This window comes from Pituophis catenifer, unplaced genomic scaffold, assembly GCF_029215685.1.
Source record: "Pituophis catenifer annectens isolate HBS135680 unplaced genomic scaffold, rPitCat1.0.hap2 SCAF_17, whole genome shotgun sequence".
NCBI classification, from domain to species: domain Eukaryota; kingdom Metazoa; phylum Chordata; class Lepidosauria; order Squamata; family Colubridae; genus Pituophis; species Pituophis catenifer.
This window is the reverse complement of record NW_027256897.1, coordinates 12110556-12131402: the sequence shown is the minus strand read 5'-3', so window position 1 is coordinate 12131402 and position 20847 is coordinate 12110556. Positions and strand designations below refer to the sequence as shown.

Genomic DNA, 20847 nt, shown 5'->3' with positions numbered 1-20847 from the left:
TGAGTTTGAGTATAGTCATTTCATTGCCCAAAGTAGTTTCCTTCCTCATGGCTAGAAGGGAGGGGGGCTCAGAGAGCTCCAAAGACCCCTCAGTTCAACCCTCAGCTGCAAATATTCCCCTTCATTTTGCTCCATGTCTTCTCCGCCTTATTGGTAAAAATAAATCCAGGATTCTAATAAATTCTCTATATGGATTCAATAACTGACAAATGTGCTTTTAAGAAGCAACTCCATGGCCTCTATTTGATCCAGGAGAATTCTTGTTCCGAGATAGAAGAAGAGGGAGCCAAGCTATTCTCCAAAGCCCCTGAGGGCAGGACAAAAGAAGCAACGGGTGGAAACTCATCAAGGAGAGAAACAATTTAGAACTAAGGAGAAATTTCTTGACAATTAACCAGTGGAAGAACTTGCCTCCAGAAGTTGTGAACGCTCCAACACTGGAAGTTTTAAAGAAGAGATTGCATAACCATTTGTCTGAAGTGCTGTAGGGTTTCCTGGCTAAGCAGGGGGTTGGACTAGAAGACCTCCAAGGTCCCTTCCAACTCTGTGATTCTATTCTAATTCGGAATTCATGCACAAAAGCAGACCATCTCCAGTTAAAGAGGACCTAAGGATGAAAACATCCTGCCAATGGTTCCTGCTATCATTCCAAAAACTTTGGAAAAAGGAGGCAGGAAATCCTCCAAATAAATACATAAAGTCGCTATGTGTGACTCAGAAGTGTGCTTTTAAATAGCAACTACATGGAGTCTATTTGATGCAGGACAATTCTTGTTCCTAGATATAAGAATCCCTGCATAAAAGCAGACCATCCCCAGTTACAGGACTGGAGGGTCAGAACCTCCTGCCAATGGTTCCTGCTAATGAATTTCCTCTCATTCCAATACATTATTGTTGGAAAAAGGAAACAGGAAATCATGCAATTTTGATAAAATCCAAGTTGGTTTCTTTCTGGGTCCCTTTAACTGCTGGATCCCTCAACATTTGGAACTTGGGCAAAAGAGGCTCATGTGCTTTGGGGGTTCAGCATCATTAAGCTGTAAGGTCCCAAAATATACTTGAGTCACCAGAATGCGAAAGACAGAGACTCAAGACGAGGCTTGCAAAAAAAAGCAGATTTTTTTTATGGCCAAAAACAAAATACTGGGTGGGACTATATCCGGAACATACAGATACAATGCATGCAAGGAGATAGGCACCCCTTGGGGAAGGTATGGCATCCTTTTACACCCTCAGAGACATCAGCTTAGTACCCAATTCTGGCCTCCTGGTTTAGCTTTGTGTATTCCTTGTTGCCTTGCAAGGGAATAGAAGCCTCCCAATTAGCCTTATCTCTTCCTTTGTTCTCCCAATTGCTCATATGGCCCCCTGAGCTGCAGGGAACAGATCAAAGGTGTAAGTTAGAGCGGAAGTGTAAATTATCCCTCGGATGATGATGTCTGCAGTTCCAGCTGAGATGCCTACCATGCTCTTAGATGGCACAAGAAAAACAGGAAGAAGATGGATATTGGTTCAGATCAAATGGCAGGAACAAATGTTTGACAAATACCAGATACATTACAGAGGCCTAATAACAGAATGTGTTTGTTACAGGAGATACATAAAGGCATAATATATGTGATACAAATGCAAAGGCATCTATGTATTACAGGAACTTCATGGTTACAGAATCTGGTATACCAGTATATCATCTTCTAGTATTCTTTATTATATCCTTATTATTTTTTCCCTTCAAAGCTATGCAATATTTTGTTTTGGTAGAACTCGTTCAAGGGAGACAGGATTTTGTTCTGGATTGCTGTATTACTTTAGGATTCAGAAAAAGGTGTCTCACCTAACCAGAAATAATGGAGGGAGCTCACCTGGGATGATGGAAAAAAGCACAAAACAACATGACAACACAAAGGGTGTGATGGGAAGTTTATCCAGAGCTACATTAATGAGTGGAGCTTCTGTGTCATCATATTCAACATGTATCATCATTTTCTTAGTACATAATTATCTTTCTTCTTACATTTGAATTTAATGTATTGTGAATTTAATGTATGAAATAAATGTATTTCCCCCATATTTCTTTTTACATTGCCTATTGTCTCTATCCATTGATAAATTTTCCCCCATATGCTGTAACACTCCGATTCTTCCTTCCCACTAATTGCTAATATTAATCTACTCATTTCTGCATATTCTATTATTTTCTTAATTAGCTCTTCCTTTGTAGGAATTATTTCTGCTTCCCAATTTTGTGCAAATACCATTCTTGCTGCCTTTATTACATGTATAATCAAATATGTATTTTCTCTACTAAATTTCTCCGGTAAGATACCCAACAGGAACAGCTCCGGTTTAAGATCAATGTGTTGCTGTATCAGTTTTTGTGATTATTGTGATTATTGTGCCCAATAATTTCTCGCTTCTGGACATGTCCACCACATGTGATAGTACGATCCCGATGTCTGGTGGGATTTCCAACATTTAGCTGATTTATCTTTGAACATTTTTGCCAATCTATATCCGATGACATGTGCCATCTATAAAACATGTCACCGGAAAGATTGGGAAAAATGTTCAAAGATAAACTTTATTTAAATTTTTAAATGAATGTTGTACCAAGATGTTACACTGATTGATTAATGATAAATTGTTTGTTTAAAAAAAAAATTTTTTTTTTCTCAAAAAAAAAAAAAAAAACCAAAACAAAAGTGGAGCTTCCCTTGACAGAGGCAGTCTACATCCAACAGTCTGTCTTTTGTGAGAAACGGGCAGCTTGAGTGATTGGTTTGGTCGCCTCCTTCAGACATTTGCCTGGCATTGGTGGGTGTGGAAAAGGCGGAGCAGGTGAGCTTTGGGAGGAGGCCAAGGGAGGCCTGCCATCTCTGAGGGAATTCTGAGGGCTTCATGACCTCACCCATGCAGGCTCAACTGCCAGTTACTGTCAGTTATCAGAGTGAAGGTGCCTTCCAAGAGGTGGGTTGGTTTCTGAAGGGCTCCTGGACTCTGGGAAATCTTCCCTCTATTTGCAGCCAATTTACCAGAGTTGTATTGCAAGGGTGAAAATGCCCATTTGGCCTCTTACCTGCCTGGGTGCCCCTCCAACCTCCCCCCCCACCTTGCCTAGGGAGGGAGCCTGGATGGGGGGGAGTCCCAGTCCCAGAAGGGCCCCTCAACCTGTCTCTTTTTCTATTACTTTTATTTATTGGTTGATCGTTTTAAATCATGTCTTAGTCTCCAAACTTCCAAAGGAAGGAACAGAGAGAAAAGAGAGACAAAGAGACAAGAAAGAAAGAGAAAGAAAGAAAGAAAGAAAGAAAGAAAGAAAGAAAGAAAGAAAGAAAGAAAGAGGAAGAGAGGGAGGGAGAAAGAGAGAGAAAGAATAGGACGGAAGCACCACAAACCCTGACAGCAGACTTGGCTTCAGAAGACACTTTGAAACAGCCCAGCAATCTAGGGGTGGAAGGGATCTCAGAGGTCATCTGGTCCAACCCCCTGCTGCAGCAGGAAACCTGACATCGTCTGGATTATTTTGGTGCCTCTAACAGAGAGGAAAATTGCCAGAAAGGAGAAGGACAAGGCTGCCATGCAGAGGAAGGCAGAGATAGTCCTGGACTTATGACCACAATTGAGCCCAAAATTATGGTGGCTAAGCAAGAGCGTTGTTAAGTGAGTTTCACCACATTTTACTCCATCCATGACATTCCCTGGACTAACAGTGAGTGACGTGCATCAAGTTGGCCACGCCCACCCGGTCACATGACCACCAAGCCACGCCCACCAAGCTACACCCACAGAACCCGTAGGGAAAATGTTTGGATTTCATCCCTGAATGGGAGAGTCGGTCTGGGACCGTGGGGTTATCGGGGTCTCCCTTCTCAAGAGGGACCTGGTCTGCAGTTGAGGACAGTTCTGGGCGGCAGCAAAGAGACCAGACTAGAAAGGGGATTGAAAACAGACTGGAGACCTTGGCGTTTCTTGAGAGGTTTTCCAAACTTTCTGAGACGTTCAAAAGGCAAAAGAATCAGGAGTTGGGGAGCACCTATTTATGAAAAGGCAGATGCTTTCAGGAGCTGCAGCATGCAACCCAACTCTTGATTTTTTTTAGGAGGGGGGAGCATAGAATTTCTCTTCAAAAGGCCGGAGTTTTGAAAGTACCACACAAGTAGGGGAACCAGGAGAAAAGATCCAAGCCAATTGCCCAGGGAAACGGCAACAAACTTTGTCTAATTCCACAGCCGCTGATTAAATTAGGACCTGGTTATTGACGGGACCGCCTGCTGCCACCAGTAGCCTCCCACTGGCCGGTACGCTCCCATAGAGAGGGGCTCCTCCGGGTGCCGTCGGCCAAACAATGTCGACTGGCGGCCCCCAGGGGGAGAGCCTTCTCTGTGGGGGCACCCACTATCTGGAACGAGCTCCCCCCGGAGATTCGGAGGATCTCGGACCTACACACCTTCCGCCACGCTCTCAAGACCTTTTTATTCCACCAGGCTGGCCTGGCCTAATTCTCCCCTTTTTCCTTTTTAAAATGTAAATTTTAATCGGTTTTAAATTATTGGGGTGTTTTAAATTTGTCTACGGCCAAATTGTTTAATTCGGTTTTATTCTGCTTTTAAATTTTGTATTTATGTGTTTTATCTTGTGGCTGTTCACCGCCCTGAGTCCTTCGGGAGTAGGGTGGTATGTAAATTAAATAAAACAAACATAAACAAACATTAAATTGAGGAATAAATTCCAAACCAACAGTCCACGATAAGCAAACAAGCAAAAAAAAACCTCCTCTCTACCTTCAAGGAAACCAGATTAAAAGAGGGCCAGAATCTGCCTAAAAACTTTTGATTGTTTTGCCTGAAAATCCTTCAATGGGTTACTAAAAGAGAGGGCTCGCTGCAAATATATTACTTTTGGGATGGCTGCAATAGCTATAGAGGTAGCCTGCATTTAACCATTTCTTATGGCAGTCCTGAATGAAGGGACAACCGGTCCTTGAAGTTATGGGCATTGCCAATGCCCTTGTGGCCAGGGAAGGAAAATTCCCTTTCTGCCCTTTTCCGCCATCTTGCTGCCCTGGCATCATGGTGCGCATGAATGTTCTGGCAGATGCCCTTCAAAGCATCAAGAATGCAGAGAAAGGGGGAAAGTTCTCATCAGGCCGTGCTCCAAAATAATTGTCCGCTTCTTCACCGTGATGACGAAACACGGCTCCAGAGGTGAATTGGAGATCATTGATGACCACAGAGCTGGCAAAATTGTTGTGAGTTCCCTTTCTGCTGCCATGTTGTTTTGGGTTTTGTTCCATCCTCCCAGGTGAGCTCCCTCCGTTATTTCTCCTTAGATGCAGACCCCTTTTTCTGACTCCCAAACTATTGGTAGATGGGGCCAAGTTTAAAGGCAGAGAGAGGGAGAAATTCTCTCCTCGGATTTTGAACTTCAGGCATCGTTTCTCATACATCAATCCAGACATAAAACGAAATCCTGTCTCCCTTGAAGAAGTTCTTCCAAAATCAAATCCTGCAGAGTTTAATGATGCTCAACCCCCAAGGCACATGACCCTCTTTTGCCCAAGTTCCAAGTGTTGAGGGATCCAGCAGTTAAAGGGACCCAGAAAGAAACCAAATTGGATCTTATCAAAATTGCCTGATTCCCTGTTTCCTTTTTCCAACTATAATGCGTTGGAATGAGAGGAAATTCACTAGCAGGAACCATTGGCAGGAGATTCTATTTACACCTGCCTCAATCCCTGGGCCCAGAAAGAAAATAAAGGACAGGATAGGCAGGAAAAGGGTTATAAAGTGAGAGATGTACCCAGGCCTCCCCCCCCCCCCCGCGATCCAGAATGGCAACATCCCAATAGGGATCTAGGGATCTCTTGTAGCGGTTTCTGCTGGAAGACAAGGAGACCATTGAGAGAATCCAATTGACAGGAGTTTCAGATGTCTGGGGAGGGTCTTACATGGTATTGATATTTGGAAAACCCATATAGATTTTATCAAACAATGACAGGGAGCAGCTCTTACACACCCACAATAATAAAGGCTAAATTAGCCCTAGATTCACCCAAAGCACACTTCCTCCGATTAGGCAACAGGTGGGATCTCCATTTAAAGGCAACTTATTAAGAGTATTAAGAGATTTCCCTGAATGAAAAGAAGAAATCCAGGACACAGAATCGGGTTTCATTTTATACTCCACACAATAGAAAAAGTACAAAACAAGGGTTGATTTCCTTGAAGAAATCATTCTGCTCAGTTACAGCTATATCAGAGACATGGACAGTAACATCCCATAATATTAAGTATAACCACTGAAAAGAGCATTGCCTTAAAAGGAGAACGTTCACTCGGGAAATGGCATCACGAGTCACAAGAGTCTATGGTGAAAAGGTACCACATTAGCCAGTGAAACATCTAGCATGTAAAATTGAAAGTCCATTATTATTCAGCCTGGGAAAGTCCATTATTTGGCTGTTATTATTCATCCTTCTTAATATCTCCTTTACTCAACCCTCTTCTTGGAATTATAATTATCAGGAATATCATTGCTCTGTTGCTTTGTAGATACACCGAGAGCTGGTGCACTCAGGACAAATTTCTTATGTGCCTCTTCACACTTGATGAAATTAAAACATGCAAATTCAATTCAATTGCTGGGATTCATTCTGAAGGTCTTCTCACACACGTTTATAATTTTTCTCCTCTGTGAATTCTTTGGTGTCGATAGAAGCTACTATGTTCAATAAAGCTCTTTCCACAATCGAGGCATTGGTTTCTCTCCTGAGTGGATTCTTTGATGCAGGTGGTTTTTCTCCTGTGAATCTTTTCATGTCTATACAGAATTCCTCTCGTACTAAAGCTCTTTCCAGACTGGAGGAATTTAAATGGTTTCTCTCCTGTGTGGATTCTTAAATGCCTTTGAAGATCTACATTTCTTTTGAAGGATTTTTCACATTCTGGGCATTCGTATTTCTTTCCTCCCTCCTAGATCCTTTGGAGATTCCTGGGTCTTCCTAAAAACTTATTCGGCCTCCAAGCACTTATTCGGTTTCTCTTTCCAGTGGATTCTTTGATGTGTATAAAGGGTACTCCTCTGACTGAAGCTCTTTCCACACTCCAGGCACTTGTGAGGTTTCTCTCCCCAATGGATCCTTTGATGTCTATAAAGGTTGCTCCTCCGACTGAAGCTCTTTCCACACTCCAGGCACTTATGAGGTTTCTCTCCTGAGTGGATCCTTAGATGCCTTTGAAAATCTCTGTTTCTTTTGAAGGATTTTTGACATTCCGGGCAGTGATATTTCTTTGCTTCCTCCTGGATCCTTCGGGCCTTTGGGGGGGTCTTCCGAAGGAGCCTCCACCCTCCAGGCCCATCTCGGGGTCTCCGCCCATTTCCTCCTCCCCGCATCGCCCTCCAGGCAGCCGCCTTTCCCGGGCTCCCCCTGGGCTCATCCCTCCTGCAGCCCCGGAGCCCCCTGGACATTCCCCGCAGTCTCCCAGGGAAGCCGCGCCAGGACCGGGCAGGGCTGCTCCGTGGGGCCCTCTCTCATCCTCCTCCTCTCAGGCGGCGCCTCTTTCCTGCATCCGCCTCCATCCTCTGTCCTCCTGCAGGGGAGAAAGAGAAGAGGGTCACGGCTGCGTCCCCTTCCCCGCAGGGGAGGTCCAGGCCCTCCCGCGGGCCTCCCGGGCATTCTCCAGGTGGACACGGCCTTCATCCCAGCCTCCCGTCTCCCTTCCTGCCCTCAAGACTAGGCCTTGGGCTCCCAGGCCTCCGGAGAGACGCTCCCGGACTTCAACTCCCAGCATCCCCTACGCCCAACCTGCATCATCCGCACTCCTCTGTCGCCGATTCAGGCAGCTTCCCTCGTTGCCCCTTTTATTTCCGGAGGCTTCACGCCCTTTTCTCTCCACAAGTTCCGCTTGTACATCCGGAGGATCCGCCCCACGGAGTCATCCTGCCAATCGCCGCCTTCTTCAGAACGACCAATCGGTGTCCGCCTTCCTCCAATCAACCAGAGGGCGCCTGCGCGGTGCCGAGGTCGTGGAAGTGGGGCGGGGCTCCCCCTTGAACTTTGGGGTCTGATCTCCCCCCACTCTGCAACCCCTGTATTGAGGGAGGGGGAGGACAGGGGCTGTTCTGGGGCTGCGACCTCATAGCAACCTCTGAAGGGGAGCCAAGGATGAAGGCTGGGAGGGTAGAAAGAAGAGACCCTGAGTTCAAGCTCCCTTTTCAGTCCAGCCCACCTCACATGGTTGTTGTTGGGGGAAGAGAGGAGGAAGCTGTGCTGGATGTGAGGGGGAGGGGCTCCTCTGGGCTTCTCTTCTTGCAGACGTTTCATTGCCCAAAGTAGCTTCCTTCCTCATGGCTAGAAGGGAGGGGGGCTCAGAGAGCTCCAAAGACCCCTCAGTTCAACCCTCAGCTGCAAATATTCCCCTCCATTTTGCTGCATCTCTTCTCCGCCTTATTTGTAAAAATAATAATTCCCAATAAATAAATAAACTCGCTATGTGTGACTCACTCAAGTGTGTTTTTAAGAAGCATCTACATGGAATCTATTTGAGGCAGAAAAATTCTTTTTTTTTTTATTGAAAAAGTTTTCAATTACAAATTTTTCCCCCTTTCCCCCCCCCCCTAACCCCGCCTCGCCACCCCATCCCCCCTGTGACTTCTTCAAAATAAAAACCTAGTACATAACAGATTATATAATATTTTACCATCCCCTTATTCCCCCCTCCAAATACTGACCCTTACTTCTAGTGATATTAATATTATTACTTCCCCCTCTTACCAAACACTTCAAAATAACATTCCATTATAACACTATATGATAACTTCTGATTTAACACAGTAATATTATTATAACTCCCAATTTATCGATAGTCTGCCCTTTTTTTCCCCTTCCCCATACTTATGTCTGTATATTAATATAACATTTCAAAACAACCTTCCACTTTAAAACTATATAATAAATCCTACTTTAACATTTAATCTTTTGCGTATATTAATATAACATTTCAAAGCAGCCTTCCCCATGAATTCTAGTTTTACATTTATTCTACTCTATCCATTTCCTCCACTCCCATATATATGTCTCTTAAGCATCCCTTTTTTTAATCTATACAATCAATACACTAGCCTGTCTCCACCCACTTTCCTACAAGATTACCATGCACAACAATTCTTAATGTCTTTATTCTTCTGCCCATCCTACTAAAAAAATATTCCCTTATATAAACAAAATCAATGACTTTAAACTTATAATCCATATAATATCTTCTTTGATGTCTTTCCACTGGATTGCTGACTCCATCATCCGGATTAGGGTAACATAACATCCCAGTTGCAACAGAGTATTCAAAATCCTCAGTTATCATCTGCCCCCATCAGTAATGAGTATCTTCACATATATATAAAAAAAAGAAACAACCACCCGAGTGACTTTATAATTGTAATCCATATCTGTAATAGTGGCTTTCTTCAGGATTATTAATTCCCATTCTCGTAATGGGGTAACATCCAGATCTTCTGCATGCCCCAGCATAACTCTCTTGCCTTATAGCTCAGCATAAATATAATACGTTAATCAATAAAAAAAAAAACCAAAAATAGATAATTCCAATCCAACAATTCATAGGCCCTTTTCACATCCCAAAATTACAGATTGCAGAGGTCTGTCACTCTCCTCAAGATGATATCAACCACTACTTCACCTCATCCATCTTTTCATATATTCAGTCATATATTTTTTCAAAGTAACTGGCTTTACTGTTGCTTAGTTTAGAAATTTTTATTTTTGTGAGACCTGTTTCTTTTTTTCCTTTCTTTTTGTGGGTTGGCTCTCCACCCTGATTTCCTTCCTGCCAGTTGTGTTAATTGTTTATATTGTATGTTTTTAATTTTGGCTGTTCACCGCCCCGAGTCCTTCGGGAGAGGGGGCGGTATAAAAATCTAATAAATAAATAAATAAATAAATAAACTGGTCGATTTTCATTCTGTTTTATAACTTGATCCTGTTGGTTTTGTTTTTGTGAATCATATTTCTTTTCTGTAAGTTGTATATCAATTGGTTGGTTTCCATGGTTATCTGTAACTTGGTGAGTCATCACGTTAGAATCCGATGCCACTTCTCTCTTATTTATAAATAATCCATCTGAGGTATCTGAAGAATCCAAAGGCAATTCATCTGCAAAGGCCTCTGTAACTCGATATTTTTCCTTTATTTCTAGCTCCTTCTGCTTGTCTTGTGTTGTGCATAAAGATATTAAGTTCATTTTTAAAATTTTTTGATAAAATTCTTCCGCTTTTTCAACAGTATTTAATTGATATCTTTCTCCTTGATATCTCAATATTATACCAACTGGAATATTCCATCTGAATAAGATATTTCTTTTTTTAAGCTCAGCCACCAAGAAGCCAAATTTCTTTCTTTCCAATAATATCTTAGGCGGGAGCTCTTTATAAATCCAAATCTTTCTTCCAAAAAATTGCAAAGTAGACTTAAAGGATTTCTGCACAATATTATTTCTTATATCTTTATCTGTAAAATAAATCACCACATCTCTAGGCAATTGCCTTTGCTTTGCAATCCAAGAGTTTATTCTATAAACTCTATCGATCCTACAAAGTACCTCCTCAGGTTGAACCTTTAAAATCCCAGCCAGAACTTCAGAAGATATTTTTCTTAAATCCTCTCTGTTATTTTCGTGTAATCCTCTCATTCTGATCGCATATTCAGTAAAATTATATTGCATCAATAAAACTTCCTTTTCAACACGTTGCTGTATATTTTCTACATTACAATCAGCTTCCATTTCAGGTTTTTCTTCTAAACTATTGTCTTGAGTATTTATCAAATCATTCTCAATTTTTTCTATTTTATTTTCCAAATTGTCTTCAATTTCCTCCACTTTGGACTCTAATAGATTAGTATTTGTATCCAGCCTGATCATAAATTCTGAGAAACCATTAGCCATTTTTAAAATCTTTCGATGCAAAATATCAAACTTTAATTGCACCAATTCTTTAGTTTCCTGTTTAAATTTCTCAAAGTTCTGATTCATAATCTCATCCCTTCTTACAATCTCCTCCAAAAGAAATTCAATTATATTAAAATCAGTTTTCTGAGACTGTAAGTTAAGAACTTGTTCATATAATTTGTGGATGGGGGAATCCCCCTCCCTGCTTGTTTGTCCAGCTTTATAAGCCTAAACGCCATATTTCCACACAGGCAAACTTTTTAGAAAAGAAAAAAAACCCAAGCCTCTTTCCAAACAGGATCAGTATCAAATCAAATCTCCAGGAAGGAGAAAACACAAAAGTGTAGCTTTTTCTTCAAATGTAGCCAGGAGCATTTATTCCGCTACTTTGTGGCTTAATAAGAAACGGAAGGACTTTCCCTTTTCAGCTTCCCTGCTCCAGTTTCGGCAGTCGCCATTTTAAAAGACCTTTTTTACTTTATTGAATATCCTTTGCAAAATAAGTATTAATACTTGCAATTTAGGGTCCAGGTCCAGATCCAGATCTCATCCTCTTTGATTAATCTGTTAGTTATCTTGGAAAGCTTGTCTTCGTAGCCTTGCTCTGCAAAAAGCAGAGGTCTCCCAACGCCCGGAGCAAGCGGCGAGTGCTATAGGGAGCGTCATCCGCTCGCCCCCAAGAGTAAAAAAAAAAACTCTGGGGGCTACGGAGAGCTCTACCTACACTCACCTGCTCTGTCTCACATTTCCTCCTGGAAATGGAGTTTTTCGAGCCGCCTTTCTGCTGTACAGGCGGCTCTTTACAGGTGAAGGGGCTGGCGGTCCCGAGGGACCTTCTGGTAGCTACGAAGAGCAAACCGGAAGTCGAGGCAGAAAAATTCTTGATCCAGGATGTAAGAATTCGGAATTCATGCACAAAAGGAGACCATCTCCAGTTAGAAAGGAGCTAAGGAGGAGAACCTCCTGCCAATGGTTCCTGCCGGAGAATTTTCTCATAGAAGTCAATAGCTCATTGTTGGGAAAAAGGAAACGGGAAATCATGCAATTTTGACAGGATCCAGGTTGGTTTCTTTCTGGGTCTCTCTTACTGCTTTATCCCTCAACATCTGGAACTTGGCTAAAAGAGGGTCATGTGCCTTGGGGGCCATGTCTGCACTTAAGCAGAAATAATGGGGGGAGCTCCCCTGGGATGATGGAACAAAACACAAAACAGCACGGCAACACAAAGGGAATGTGATGGGAAGTTGACCCGGAGCTACATTAATGTGTAGAGCTTCCTTTGGCAGAGGCAGTCTACATCCAGAAAGCTGCCTTTTGTGCAAAAAAGATGAGAAATGGGCAGCTTGAGTGATTTGTCTGGTTGCCTCCTACAGACATTTGCCTGGCATTGGAAAGAAAAGGTGGAGCAGGTGAGGTTTGATAGGCACCTGTCATCTCCATGGGAATTCTGATGGCTTTATGACCTCATTCAAAGAGGCTGAACTGCCAGTTACTGTCAGTTGTCAGAGTGAAGATGCCTTCAAGAGGTTAGTCAGTCTTCAGAAGAGCTCCTGGACTCTGGGAAATCTTCCCTCTATTTGCAGCCAATTTATCAAGAATTGTATTGCAAGGACGAAAATGCCCATTTGGCCTCTTTTGGGAAAGGGAAGCAGAGAGAAAATGAGAACACCCAGCTCTTTTTCCTGTTACTTTTAATTATTGGCTGATTAATTTAAATCACGTCTTAATCTCCAAACTCAGGCACCAAGTTTGGTGTGGAGCTAAAAAGGACTTCCTGAATTGGAGACTTTACATTTGCAAATGTGTTTCACTGAATCAGTTGTTAAACTGAGAAGATCCTACCCACTGCACACGCTCCCCCCCCCCCCGTGTCACCTTTTGGCACCCCATTTTGCGCCTGGAAAGCCCCACCTGTGCCCCGTTTTGGCTTCCAGGTTGGTGCAGGCGGCCTTCCAGGCGCAAAATGTGGTGTGTGGGTGGGGGAGTACGTGTGCTAACTCCCAGGATGCAATGCGAGTGCCCCCGCACATGCACCCTGCCCCCCCCACCTAAGTGCTGCTAGGATCCGAAAACCAGTTGACGGGAGGCACATGTGCATACATGGTGGAGCTGAGCTGGGGCGACGGCTGGTATGCCATAGGTCCAGCATCACGGCTCTAAGTTTAGGCTTCATCACTGATTTATTTATTTTTATTTATTTATTTAATTTAAAATGACATATTTAGCCCTTTTAACATGGTAGTCCATGCCTCTTTTGTAAGTTGAAGAATGCTTGTTTTTCCTTTCCTAACGAAGGCTCTTTATTTGGTATGTGGGAACTTGCTTTTTCAGCAACTACATGACAAGAGTATTCTGCAAGCCTTTGAACAGATCTGCAGCTTTCAAGAAAGACACAAACCCAGCTACAAAAGACCAATGCAACCCATGAATTTGTCCCTTGTGGGATGTTATCTAGAATCAATGTTTTCTGTTGTTCAAACTTCACAAGCAATCAGTGTCTTTTATTCTTCCATTTTCTCATTTTTTTCCCTGCTTCCCTTTCCTAAGAAGGGTCGAAATGAGCATTTTCAGCTTTCCAATGCAACTCTGATCAATTGGCTAGAAATAGAGGGAAGATTTCCCAGAGTCCAGGAGCCCTTCTGAAACCAACCTACCTCTTGCATGGCATCTTCACTCGGATAACTGACAGTAAATGACAGTTTATGACCTGCATTCATGAGCTCATAAAGCCATCAGAATTCCCAAGGAGATGACAGGTGCCTCTCAAACCTCACCTGCTCCACCTTTTCTACGTGCACCAATGCCAGGCAAATGTCTGAAGGAGGCAACCAAACCAATCACTAAAGCTGCCCATTTCTCATATTTTTTTTACAAAAGGCAGATTTTTGGATATAGACTACCTCTGTCAAGGGAAACTCCACTCATTAATGTAGCCCTGGATGAACTTCCCATCGCACCCTTTGTGTACCCACGTTGTTTTGTGTTTTGTTCCATCATCCCAGATGAGCTCCCTCTATTATTTCTGCTTAAGAGTAGCATCTTTTCCTGAATCCCAAAGTAATACAGCAATCCAGGACAGAAAGCAAAATCCCGCCTCCCTTGAACCACTTCTGCAAAAACAAAATATTGCATAGCTTAATGATGCTGAACCCCGAAGTCACATGACCCTCTTTTGGCCAAGTTCCAAATGTTGAGGGATCCAGCAGTTAAAGGGAGCCTTGATAGTACAGTGGTCTATGCACCCTGTTATTAACACAGCTGCCTGTAATTTACTGCTGGTTCGAATCTCTCCAAGGCTCAAGGTTGACTCAGCCTTCCATCCTTTCTAAGGTAGGTGAAATGAGGACCCAGTTTGTGGGGGCAATAAGCTGACTTTGTATAAATATACAAAAGTATGAAGGCTATTGCTTAACGCATTGTAAGCCGCCCTGAGTCTCCGGAGAAGGGCGGCATATAAATCAAATTTAAAAAAAAAAGAAAAAGGGACCCAGAAAGAAACCAACTTGGATCCTATCAAAATTGCGATTTTTCTGCTTATTTTTTCCAACCATAATGTGTTGGAATGAGAGGAAATTCATTAGCAGCAACCATTGGCAGGAGGTTCTCATCCTTACGTCCTTTTTAACTGGAGATGGTCTCCTTTTGTACATAAAATCCTGAATTCTTACATCCAGGATCAAGAATTTTCCTGCATCAAAAAGAGGCCATGTAGATGCTTCTTAAAAACACACTTGAGTGAGCCACAGATAGCGAGTTTATTTATTTATTGGGAATTATTATTTTTACCAATAAGGCGGAGAAGACATGCAGCAAAATGGAGGGGAATATTTGCAGCTGAGGGTTGAATTGAGGGGTCTTTGGAGCTCCCTGAGCCTCCCTCCCTTCTAGCCATGAGGAAGGAAGCTACTTTGGGCAATGAAACCTCTGCAAGAAGAGAAGCCCAGAGGAGCCCCTCCCCCTCACATCCAGCACAGCTTCCTCCTCTCTTCCCCCAACAACAACCCTGCGAGGTGGGCTGGACTGAAAAGGGAGCTTGAACTCAGGGTCTCTTCTTTCTCCCCTCCCAGCCTTCATCCCTGGTCCCCTTCAGAGGTTGCTATGAGGCCGCAGCCCCAGAAGAGCCCCTGACCTCCCCCTCCCTCAATACAGAGCGGGGGAGGGGGGGAGAGCGGACCCCAAAGTTCAAGGGAAGCCCCGCCCCACCTCCCCGGGGAACCATAACAACCGTGGGCACCGCGCAGGCGCAATCCAGGTGATTGAAGAAACAAAGACGCTGATTGGTCGCTCTGGAGACGGTGACGATTGGCAGGAGGATTCCTTGGGGCGGGCCCTCCAAAGGAACAAACGGAACTTTTGGAGGAAAAAGGGCGTGAAGCCTTCACTTCCGGAACTAAAACGGGCAATGAGGAAGCTGCCTGATTCGGCGACAGAGAAGCCAGGATGATGCAGGTTGGGCGCAGGGGATGCTGGGAGTTGAAGTCCGGGAGGGTCTCTCCGGAGAAGGCAGGTCTGGGAGCCCGAGGCCTAATCTTGAGGGTGGGGAGGGAGACGGGAGGCTGGGAAGGAGGCCGTGTCCACCGGGAGAATGCCCGGGAGGCCCGTAGGAGGCGGGGGGGCCCTTGTGCCTGGACGTCCCCTGCGGGGAAAGGGGCGCAGCCGTGACCCTCTTCTCTCTCTCCCCTGCAGGAGGACGGAGGATTGCGGCAGATGCACGAAAGAGGCGCCGCCCAAGAGGAGGAGAGCGGGCCCCACGGAGCAGCCCTGCCTGGTCCCGGCGCGGCTTCCACTGGAGACGGCGGGGAAAGGCCCGGGGGCTCCGGGGCTGCAGGAGGGAGGAGCCCAGGGGAGGAGGAAACGGGCGGAGACCCCGAGACGGACCTGCAGGGCGGAGGGTCCTTCGGAAGACCCCCAAAGCCCCGAAGGATCCAGGAGGGAGGAAAGAAACATCAGTGCCCGGAATGTGGAAAAACCTTCAAAACAAACGGAAATCTTGAAAACCATTTAAAAATCCACACAGCAGAGAAACCATTTAAATGCCCGGAATGTGAAAAATCCTTCAAAAGAAACGACCATCTTCAAAGGCATCTTAGCATCCACTCAGGAGAAAAACCTCACAAGTGCCTGGAATGTGGAAAGAGCTTCAATCAGAGGAGCAGCCTTTATACACATCAAAGGATCCATTGGGGAGAGAAGCCTTATAATTGCCTGAAGTGTGGAAAGAACTTTCGTCATACCAGCAACCTTTTTAGACATCAAAGGATCCATTTGATAGAGAAACCGAAGAAATGCCTGGAGGGCGGAGGCTCCTTCGGAAGACCCGGGAATCCCCAAAGGATCCTGGAGGGAGGAAGGAAATATCAGTGCCCGGAATGTGGGAAAACCTTCAAACGTAATGGACAGCTTCAGAGCCACCTAAGGATCCACTCAGGAGAAAAGAAATACAAATGCCCAGAATGTGAAAAATCCTTCAAAAGAAATGACCATCTTCAAAGGCATCTAAGGATCCACTCAGGAGAAAAACCTCATAAATGCCTGGAGTGTGGAAAGAGCTTCAGTCAAAGGGGAAACCTTTATTCACATCAAAGACTCCATTTAGAAATCCGGTATCAATGCTGGCAATGTGAAAAATCCTTGAAAACAATTCAAATCCTTGAAAAACATGTAAGAATCCACTCATTAGAGAAGCCATTTAAATGCCTGGAGTGTGGAAAGACCTTCGATCATTGGAGCAACTTTGATAGACATGAACAAATCCATTCAGAAGAAAAAAAATACGAATGCCCGGAATGTACAAAATCCTTTAAAAGAAACAGCCATCTTCAAAGGCATCTAATAATCCACTCAGGAGAAAAATCTCACAAATGCCTGGAGTGTGGAAGGAGCTTCAGTCAGAGGAGCAGCCTTTATAGACATCAAAGAGTCCATTTACAAGAAGAGTATGAATGTGGGGAATGTAAAAAATCCTTCAAAACAATTCAAATCCTTGAAAAACATCTAAGAATCCACAAGCCAAATATATGCCTGGAGTGTGGAAAGAGCTTCAGTCAAAGGGGAAGTCTTGATACCCATCAAAGAATCCACACAGGAGAAAAACCGTACAAATGCCTGGAGTGTGGAAAGAGCTTCAGTAATGGTTCAAACTTCTGTCGACATCAAAGAGTCCACACAGGAGAAAAACCACATAAATGCCTGGAATGTGGAAAGTGTTTCAGTACGAGAGGAGCTCTGTATGGACATAAAATGATTCACACAGGAGAAAAACCGCATAAATGTCTGCAGTGTGGAAAGAGCTTCAGTCAGAAAGGAACCCTTGACGGACATCAAAGAATCCACTCAGGAGAAAAACCCTACGAATGCCTGGAGTGTGGAAAGAGCTTTATTGAGCGTAGTAGCCTCCGTCGACACCAAAGTGTCCACACAGGAGAAAAACCACATAAATGCCTCAAATGTGGAAAGTGTTTCAGTCGGAGAGGACACCTTAAGAGACATCAAAGAATCCACTCATGGGAGAAACCATATAAATGTCTGGAGTGTGGAAAAAGCTTCGGTCAGAGAGGAAAACTTTCACTCCATCAAAAAATCCATTCTGGAGAAAAACCACATTAATGCCTGGAGTGTGGAAAGAGCTATACTCAGCGTCGGGGCCTCCATCGATTCACGTCGGAGAAAAATTATAAACATGAGTGTGAAAAACCTTCGGTCCCAGTGTGTATCTCAGGAATTGAATTGAATTGCGTATTAAATCTGGCCAAGTGTGAATAGGCACACTAGGAATTTGTCTTAAGCTTTCAGTGTACATAAAAAGCAACAGAATAATGATATTCATGATAATTATAATAATTCCAATTGAGGGTCGAGTAAAGTAGATATTAAGAAGGGTAAATAATAACTGCCAAATAAGGGACTTTCCCAGGCTGAATAATAAAGGGCTTTTTCAATTGTACATATGAGAGGCTTCAACTGGCTGAAATTGTACCTTTTCACAACAGACTTTTCGTAACTCATGATCTGAATGTTCTTTTAATGCAAGGCTCATTATGATAATATGGGATGTTATTGTCCATGTCTCTGATGTAACTGTAACTGAGCAAGGTGATTTTTTCCAGGGTGGATTTGATTTAAATCACGATTTAATTTATTATATAAATCACTAGCAAAAAGGCTCATGGTTACTGTGAAATTGTGTGAATGTATCAATTCAGTGCATGTTATCTCAGCTTGCAGAACTTGGATTCATTGAATGAGTTTCCCAGAAATTTAAATATTGCAGAAAATACATCTTCATGCTTCATAACTAAACTCCATTTCTAAATATAGAATGACCTTTAGATAGATTTTTACATCAAAAGCATTTTATTGAAATGAATTTGCTAAAAATAAAAAACCCGATTTCAATTTTAAAAATCTATTTTTTAAAAAAATTAAATCGATTTTTATCCACTTATTTCTTCTAAGCAATCAACTCTTGTTTTGTACTTTTTCTACTGTCTGGAGTATAAAATGAAACCTGATTCTGTGTCCTGGATTCCTTCTTTTCATTGAGGGAAATCTCTTTGTCACAATACTCTTAATAAATTGCCCTTAAATGCTCATCCCATTCAGATCCTCATTGGAGCAAGTGTGCTGTGGCTGAATCTAGGGCTCATTTGGCCTTCATTGTTGGGGGTTGTTAAAGAGCTTCTCCCTGCCATTGTTTGATATAATCTATGTGGATTTCCCAAATGTGGGGACCTATTAAGACCATCCCCAAGCATCTGAAGCTGTCAGTTGGATTCCCTGAATGGTCCCCTTGTCTTCCAGCAGAAACCCCTACAAGGGACTCTCTAAGGCCAAGGAAGCTTTGTGAGATATGAGCCATATTCTTAAAAAGCCTCCACCCTTTTAGCCTTAAAACACCTGGCTCTTCCCCAGATTTTGGGAGGTCAGACAAGGAGAAGGTGGCATGGATTGGCCCCAGGTTTTTCTTTGATGGTTTATCTTTTATGTTTTAATGTGTTGGATACTTTTGAAAACGCCCTTTTGGGAGCTGCACAAAGTTGACTGAAAGATGGGCAGTTATAAGAACGTTTTAAAGGACTCATTAGGGCCCTCTGATCCCCCACTAGGTGCAGAGACTGGGTGTTCCCCAGTTGTCAGGATAGCAAGAGTCCCCCATTCCTCTGCTTTCTGTTCATCAGCTAAATCAGCGTCCGCCTTCCTTCAAGCAGCCAGAGGGTGCCTGCAGAAGTCCCTAGTCCCACATGGAGGTGAGGGTGGGGGAGGGCTCCCTTTGATCTTTGGGGTCCAGTCTCTCATCCCCCACCCCCCCCGCATTCAGGCAGGCTGAGGTTGAGGGAGCCTTCTTTGACATTTTAATGTTCTTGTTTTGCTCTAAAGACCTGAGGGGATCTGATGCTGGAGCCCAGTGTTTAGAGGTATGTGGGAGGTTCCCTTGTCAGCTAACACAATAAGAACAACTGAGCTGGAAGGGAGCTTGGAGGCCTTCTAGTCCAACCCCCTGCTCAGGCAGGAGGCCTTATCCCAAAGGTGCTTTTTCAAGAGGCAACTGGACTTCCTTTGCTTTTCTTTGAAGATGTTTCACTTCTCATCCAAGAGGCTTCTTCAGTTCTGACATCTCCAGGCAGAGTTGAAGAAGCTTCGTGGATGAGAAGCGAAACGCCTTCAAGGGAAAACCAGGAAGTCCAGTTGCCTCTTGAAAAATTTAAAAGCGCACATATTTTTATTTAAAAGCACACATATAAACTGGGGGAAACCAGGCTTAATAGCAGTGACTGTGAGAGGGACCTTGGAGTCTTAGTGGACAATCAATTAAATATGAGCCAACACCGTGTAGCGGTAGCCAAAAAGCGAATGCAATCCTACATTGCATTACAATCAAGATCAAGTGAGGTCCTACTACCACTCTATAAAGTCTTAGTAAGACCACACCTAGAATTCTGCATCCAGTTTTGGTCACCACACTATAAAAAAGAAGTTGAGATGCTAGAAAGAGTGCAGAGAAGAGCAACCAGGGTGATGAGGGGACTGGAGGCTAAAACATACGATGAGGTTGCAGGAACTGGGCCTGGCTAGTCTAGTGAAGAGGAGAGAAGGACCAGGGGAAACACAATAAAAATCTTCCAATATTAGAGGGGCTGCCACTGAGAGGAGGGGTCAAGCTATTTTTCAAAGCACCCGAAGGCCAGACAAGGAATAATGGATGGAAACTGACCCAGGAGGGATTCAACCTAGAAATGAGGAGGAACTTTCTGGCAGAACAGTCAACCCATGGAACAGAAGTTGTGGGAGCTTCATCACGGGAGGCTTTCAAGAAGAGCCTGGGCTGCCATCTGTCAGAAATGGTGTAGGGTCTCCTGCTTGTGGGGGGGGGTTGGACTAGATGACCTATAAGGTCCCTTCCAACTCTGTTAATCTGTTAATTTTTCTCTTGCAAGCCACCCAGTCATTGGGATTGGGCTGCTCTCCAAATTTATTAAAAGTTCCCCCAAATTTCCTGCCCTTGGAAACATCCCTCAGAGGGTCCTGGCTTCTCTTCCAGGTATGCAGGACACAGTCTCCAAAAACTATTTCCAATGTGGTTTATCATCATGGAGTCGTGATAGTGAAATGCAACAACCATCATATATGAATATATAAAGAGTAATTTCTTCTCCTTTGGCCCCATAGATATATCTCCTATTGCCTTCTCTCCCTCAGGCTTCCCCATAGATCCTCCCGTCTCCCCTTCTCTCCCTCAGGCTGGCCCCATAGATATCTCTCCTATCCCCTTCTCTCCCTCAGGCTTCCCCATAGATCCTCCCCTCTCCCCTTCTCTCCCTCAGGCTAGCCCCATAGATCTCCTCCTATCCCCTTCTCTCCCTCAGGCTAGCCCCATAGATCCTCCCCT

At 43.8% G+C, this 20847-nt stretch overlaps 2 pseudogenes; one reads left to right on the top strand and one right to left on the bottom strand.

The window, feature by feature from the left end:
• Positions 1-6173: 6173 nt before the first annotated feature.
• Positions 6174-20847, bottom strand: part of LOC139325875 (uncharacterized) — a 181465-nt pseudogene continuing 166791 nt past the window's right edge.
• The window catches only part of LOC139325577 (uncharacterized), an 87283-nt pseudogene continuing 81910 nt past the window's right edge, over positions 15475-20847 (top strand).